Source organism: Spinacia oleracea, chromosome 6, assembly GCF_020520425.1.
Source record: "Spinacia oleracea cultivar Varoflay chromosome 6, BTI_SOV_V1, whole genome shotgun sequence".
NCBI lineage: Eukaryota > Viridiplantae > Streptophyta > Magnoliopsida > Caryophyllales > Amaranthaceae > Spinacia > Spinacia oleracea.
Window position 1 is genome coordinate 118,039,871 of NC_079492.1, and position 7,306 is coordinate 118,047,176.

Sequence of the window (7,306 nt, forward strand, 5' to 3'; positions counted from 1 at the left end):
CTAGTTGAATCGAACTCATGTCAACACCAGGGTGAGTTTCGTTTTTATGTTAGCTGAAACTTTAATTCTCTCTTTATTGTAATTACTTTTTTTTTTTTTTTTTTTTTGGTGTTAGCACCCGATCGATTCACCCTTAGGGCTAATCCGGATTCGGGGCGAGTTCTGGGTGGATAGGTTCCAATCCCCTTCCAATTGTTGTTGTGGGGGATCGAACACGGGTCCTCCCACTACAAGAAATTGTACTATTAACGACGGGAAATCCCGTCGCGAAAGGCCAATAATCGTTGATTAACGACGGAATTTCCTGTCGCGAACCCGTCATAAAAGGGGGCCGTCGTTAATAGAAATCCAGTCGTAAATCCGTCGTAAACCTGTCGTAAAAGACATTTGCGACGGTTATTCCCGTCATTGTTTGGTTGTTAGCCCCGTCGCAAAAGCCTTTTGCGACGGGATTTTTGACCCGTCGTAATTAGGTTGTCGTTAAAGATACAAATTCTTGTAGTGTCCGAGAAACTTTTGTGTGAGACCGCCTCACAGGAAAGACCGCCTTGTTGGCAGTCTTGCTGTCAGCCCCATTGGCAGTCATGTTGGCATTGTGCTGACGTCAGCATATAATTTCTTTTTTAAAAAAAAATTTGAAATTTTTTTTTTGAAATTTTTTATTTTTCGAAAATTTTTTTTTGAATTTTTTTCCAGGCTTAACTAATTGGACTTCAGGCTTAACTAATTAGATTTCAGGCTTAATTTTTTTTTTTTGATTCGAATAGTTTTTCAAAATTAAAATTTTCAATTTTTTGTGGGTACTAACTAAAATAGTGTAAAACATAACTAAAAGTAATAAAATCATAACTAATTGAATAACAAAATAGTTACGGTATAAAAACAAATTGTTAAACTTATGAGTCGAATAGTTATTAATTTTAAACAAACTTATTATTAACTAAAACTCATAAAATCTTAACTAATTAGTTGCAATGCTTAACTAATTGATTTCATTGCTTAACTAATTGGTTTCAGTGCTTAACTAATTGGTTCATTGCGTAACTAATTGGTTTCGTTGCATAACTAATTGGTTTCATTGCTTAACTAATTGAATCTCAAACTTAACTAATTAGTTCCAGTGGTTAATTAACTTAATTAAATCCAGTACATAACTAATTGCTTCCAGTGCTTCACTAATTGATTTTAGTGCTTCACTAATTGGTTGCATGGTTTAACTAATATGTTACATTACTTAACTAATTTATTACATGCTTAACTAATTGGTTCTGAAACTTAACTTATTAGTTTCATTTTTAACTAATTGGTTCTGAAACTTAACTTATTAGTTTCATTTTTAACTAATTGATTCAATTAATTAACTAATTATTTTCAAATCTTAAAATTTTGTATCTTAATTAAAACTCTGAAATTCGTTATCTAAAACTCAAAAATACGTAACTAAAACTCAAAAAATATTAACTAAAACCAAGAAAATCGTAACTAAATAAACTCGTGAAATCATAACTAAAACTCGAAAAATCATAACTAAAGCCCTGAATTGATACTGAAAAATACGTAACTAAAACTCAAAAAACCTTAACTAAACCGAAATAAAATATAACTAAAACAACAATATTCTTAACTAAAACGAAATCATCATAACTAAACCAAAATTATTTTCAATTAAAACAAACCAAACAAACAAACGCAACAAACACGCCACAAGCTATCAACAAATCGAACAACAACATGAGCAGGAGGTGCTCTTCTGCCACCAACGACCACCAGGCCAGGGGCGAGGGTAAAGGTTGGTGTGTGCCTCGATAGTGTTGCGCTCTTCTTTGACAAACAGCCACCGCCGCATCCACCTTCACCTTTGTACCGCTGCAGCCAACTCCGCATCCACCTTTGTACCGAGTGGGACGACAACGGCGAGGAGTTGTAGCGACGAGAAACGTTAACAAGGCATCAATCATCCAAAACCTAATTATCCGCCTCTGTTGCCTCCATCATCGACGGCACCTCCACCTCCAGCAAAGTAATTCCCGGCGCCGCTGCCACCTCCTCTCAGTCTCAGATCTACAAAAGAAATCGAAAAATTCAAAATCCGTAATGTAAAATCTAAAAAATTAATCTAAAAAAAAGAATTGAAAAATCATAAACCTAAAATGAATTGAAAATTCAAAAACCTAACAGAATTGAAGAAAGGAGGAGCGATATGGAATAATTACCTCATTTAGCGACAACGCCACCGCCTTCCTCGCCGAATCAACCGTCTTCTAGCTTCAACGTCGTTGAAAACGACCACACACCACCTCTCCGCGCCTCAACATCGCCGAAAACGGTCACACGCCAGCTTTTCCGTGGAGAGGAGAGAGAGGCAGAGTGTTAGGAGAGAGAGAGAGACAGAGGGTTAGGAGAGGGAGAGGGGGAAGAGTTTAGGAGGGAGGCAGAGAAATTAATTAGGGTTTGGAATCTGAAAATAAAAGGGGTATATATTACTGACGTCAGCATGACTATGTGACATTTAAGTGTCATCAATGCGGTCTTTTCTGTAAGACCGCCTTACACAAAAGTTTGTAATTTATTTTAGGCGAATTACACTCAGTGACATGAACTATGAGTCTACGACACATGTACCACCACGGACATGAACTTGTCAATGTAATTTATATTTAATTGACATGATTATGAACCCGCGGTAATTAAATACAATTAATCAATGACATGAACTTTTCACTACAAACGTACATATTTCGGCGACATTGTAAGGTTTAGTTACAAAGTCCATGTGACCGTGTATATGGTGAATAACAAGATCCATGTCAATTTATATACACACACTAAATGCAGTGAGTGTAATTTTGCATTTATTTTAACATATGGATTTTGCATTTATTTGTAACAATTTTAAAATAAAGCTATTATTTGATAAATGAATTAATAAATATTTTGTTTTGCAGAGTCTGTACAGAAATCATTCTCTCGTAGTTTGTTGGCTCTCTGGCCACCAGAGCAACCACCTCATTCTACTGCCGAGGCAACCAACCCAGGACGAAATGCGTAATTAACAGGGTCAAAAATTTATGTTACACAATTTGTGTTCATGCTTACCAATTACATGTTGCTTTTTTCTATTGGTTGATTTTAGTATAATTTTAATTATAAGTAAAAAGTGGTTCAACAACTACAAATATCAACCCGTAGAAAGAAGGAACACACAAATAAGACATAAATTGTGAGATAGGAGATTCGTATACTCCATATTGGATAACCCAGCTATTTCTATCCCTAAAAAGTATGTAAAATACAAATTTATGCTATTATGTATCATTTTTAGTATAAGGTTTATATATATATATATATATATATATATATATATATATCAATTGTTTGGTTCGTCCAGATTTTTTTTGTTTTGATCTTGTTTAACTTGATATGATCCTTTCATTTTACTTAGTTTAGACTGCATTTATTCGTTAATTTATATGAAATACCACTATCAAGTGTCGTCTTATTAGATTAGTGTTAATTATCCGTAATATATTTTTTTCATTATCTAAATGTCATAACCTAAGTAGGGATGACAATCACATCCACATCCGAACCGAGTCGGACCAGATCCAAAGGAAAAAATCTGATCTGAATTTGAGAGAAAAAAATTCAAATCCAAATCTGATTAAAAACATCCGAATCCGAATGGATATGGATCGGATATGAAGTGCGCAAAGACTCTGGTCCGTTCCGAATCCGGTTCTGACCCGAGCCCGACCCGCGTCCGAATCCGAGTCCAATTCCGACCCGAAATTATTTCAAAGTGTATTATTTTTCGTACATAATATATTTAATCTAATGTATTTAATTAAAGCGCATATATTTGTAATTTATTAATTTATTAGAAACTCATTAGATTTTGGTAAATGAGAAATAAGATTTTTAATTTATTTTAAAATTAAAAAAATACAAGTTCTATGTAAATAAAGTTAACGCATGATTTGGATTTGGATTTGTATATGGATTCGGATTTGGATTTGAATTTGGATATGGATACAATTTTAGAGTCCTAATTTTAAATGGATTTGGATTCGGATATGGATATGGATATGGATGCAATTTTGGAGTCCAAATTTAAAATGGTTTTGGATACGAATGCAATTTTGGAGTCTGAATTTTATATGGATCGGATTCGGAGTTACTACATCCGACCCAAGACCGACCCATTGTCATTCCTAAACCTAAGTTATTGTTTGGGACCTTAAGTTCAACTCAATACCCAAAGCAACTTGTTGCAACCACCCCTTCAGAAAACTCCAAGATCTAGACTCATGTAATCCTCTCTGCTATGCCTTTAAATAATTTTCTTATGCAAATTTCTTGGCTTTACTTCTCTCTTCATCTATTCTGGCTGCTTTTTGGTCTTCTTTCTATGTCTTTGTCCTCCCTTCATAGGTGGTACGGCTATCTTGTCGCCGTGAAGTGTAGATCTATGACCCTTGATATCTTGGTGGTCCATCGTTGTTGTCGTCGTACTTGTCTCCCATGACCGTTGCATGTGTCCGTTTCCGGTGTTTTTGGTTTCGTTTGATTGATTGTGTAGGAGATATGACTAACAGTAGATGATATTAGAATAGCTTATCGGAAATTATGTCGTGCGTGACACCAATCACTGCCCTAAAGTTTAATTTACCCCACTACACACACGGACTCATGGCAATCAACCCCCAGGGTTACACGACTCTTCATTTCCGGTGTGGACGGATACGAAGATTGAGAACACCCTTAAGCAATGCCCATAGGAGATATGACTAACAGTAGAGGAAATTAGAATGACTAATCTGAAATTATGTCATGGCGTGACACCAATCACTGCTCTAAAGTTGAATTAGCCCCGCTACACACACGGACTCATGACAATCAACCCCCATGGTTACACGACTCTTCATTTCTGGTGTGGACGGATACGAATATTGAGAACACCCGTAAGCAATGCCCAAAACAATGGTAGATTTTGTGTTTGTATTTTCGGAGAAGATCAAGAAGGTTTTCTTTTCCTTCTCTTTGTAGGAAGAATCAATTGCCTTTAAATAGGCCGAAAAGATCAACCCGAAAGGAAGGTCATTAATTGGTCATAATTAGGCCATAAATGGAGGAAGCAATAAAGAGAATTTAATTTATAATGGTCAAAAAAAAAAAATTATAATGGTCAACAAATCAATTAGTTGACTTTACACAATCACTCCACTAATTACGCTCCAAAAAATGATGATTAGTAGAAAGAAAGAATATATTTTATCTACTAACACTTTAATTCTTTTGAAGAAACATAATTTGGACTTTTCAACATAGACCGAAATGGGTAAAACTCCAACATTCCCCACATGATTCAAAAGATGAGAAGATGTTATGGGCAAGGGATACTTAGTTTTACAAGTGTCAATGTCTTGTGGACTTGATTTGATACCTAGTGCATACTAGTATGTCATACATCCATGTAAGATAGAAATACTCTTGAACCTTGCATGGGGATTGTAGTAACACAACAGCGCACCACACTTTTCTCAAACAAGTAGTGTTCTCGCGAACTTTAATAGTTGATGCCCCACAATGCCTGGTTTAATTTACATAGGTAAGTTCACATAGGTAAGTTCATCAAGTTTGTACTGTCACAAACCACATTCAAAAGGCTATGAACTTATTAAGAGCTTTGGCTCAACCTTACATATATGACAATAGAAAAAGTACTACATCACTTTAATTTATTAATAGGAATGGTTGTAGTACTTGAGTTATTTTGTGACTTTGTTTGACTCATTGAACTTAGTTATTTCTAAAACGGGTATCAATCACAATTCACTCCGCATAGGCTTCAAACTCATTCCTTAATGCTGACTCCAGCACACAATATTTTACAAAGGCCTTTGATGAGAGAATCTCAATATTCCTCTCATTTTCACATGATATCACAATTTTTCATGATCAATATCCATGCCTCAAGCATGTGTATATATTCTAATTTCATTACAAGTTGTTTCAATTATAGCTTGTAAGCCACAACACATAGTACTAATGGAGTTGGCTTTACCAACAATGGATTTCACATTTTACAATTAACTCATAGTACTTAACAACCTACATACATTGTAATATGTAAATAACAATGTGGAGAAACAGAAACATCACCTTACCCCCCACTATGAGCTAGCATCCAAAAGTTTTTCTAATGGTAGAATCCATTGATATGGACACTCAACTCCGTAATAGAATTATCACTTTCTATTAACTCAATAGACATATCAAACATACTCGTCTGACAATCTTCGCAACGTACATTTCAGTGATTAAAGGAGAACACTTCACATTCTCCATCTGCATTACAAGATTGTCTAAGTGATCGAGGGGATTATTTCATATTATCCAGTTGAGGCCAAAAAATTTCAAGAAGCAATTGACAAATTTAAATTCCTTTTGATAGTCGTAATCACAACTGAAGTCATGTCCCTCGTCTACCGAAGTTTAGATCAGCCAATAAATCGACTATTTTATGCTCTCAAAACATTCTCTGATTATCAAGAGTTAAAAGTAAATATCAAACTCGTAAACAAGCTACTATCCGGATACTAGATATTGCACCAACAATGATTAAGCAAATAAATAAGTGAACAAGTCATTAAACACCAAAACTAACTATGCTGATTTGTAGTAGTCTTTGATGATACCAACATATCTGCATGAACCTTCCTATTTTCCATGTCCAGCAAAGTCTATTATGTTTCAGACTCAACCTTCCCAATCCCAAACGAATAGTGGGCGTAACAAACTTCAATACAGCTCTCTCCACCTAACTTATCTCAGAACCCACACGAAGATATGGTCTAATATCACAATAACAATCCAATACTAGGAAATACTCCAACCTTTGCAGTTGCCGTATATGCAATGCAGTGAAACAATCAAATTTATCCAGACAAATCACTACTCACCAAAACTCCCACATATACAAGACGGAAATAATAGTATAATACTACACAAGATATATATATATATATATATATATATATATATATATATATATATATATATATATATATATATATGTATATATATATATATATATATAGGGGAGGGATCCGGTAAGAACACCTCCTTAGGTAAGAACACTTCTTACGGTAAGAACACTTTTACACTCTCCATGTTCTATATTTGTTCAAACATGTTCAAATTTGTTCAACCATGTTCTATATTTGTTCAACCATGTTCTAAATTTATTCAATCATGTTCTAAATTTATTCAACCATGTTCTAAATTTGTTCAATCATGTTCTAAA

The 7,306-nt window shown here is 34.6% G+C and overlaps 1 long non-coding RNA gene across 1 annotated transcript; it reads left to right on the plus strand.

The window, feature by feature from the left end:
• LOC130464002 (uncharacterized) lies at positions 1-3,315 on the plus strand. The gene is made up of 2 exons (XR_008924292.1): positions 1-31; positions 2,946-3,315. It is a non-coding gene; the product is annotated as an uncharacterized lncRNA (long non-coding RNA).
• The last annotated feature ends 3,991 nt before the right edge of the window (positions 3,316-7,306 follow it).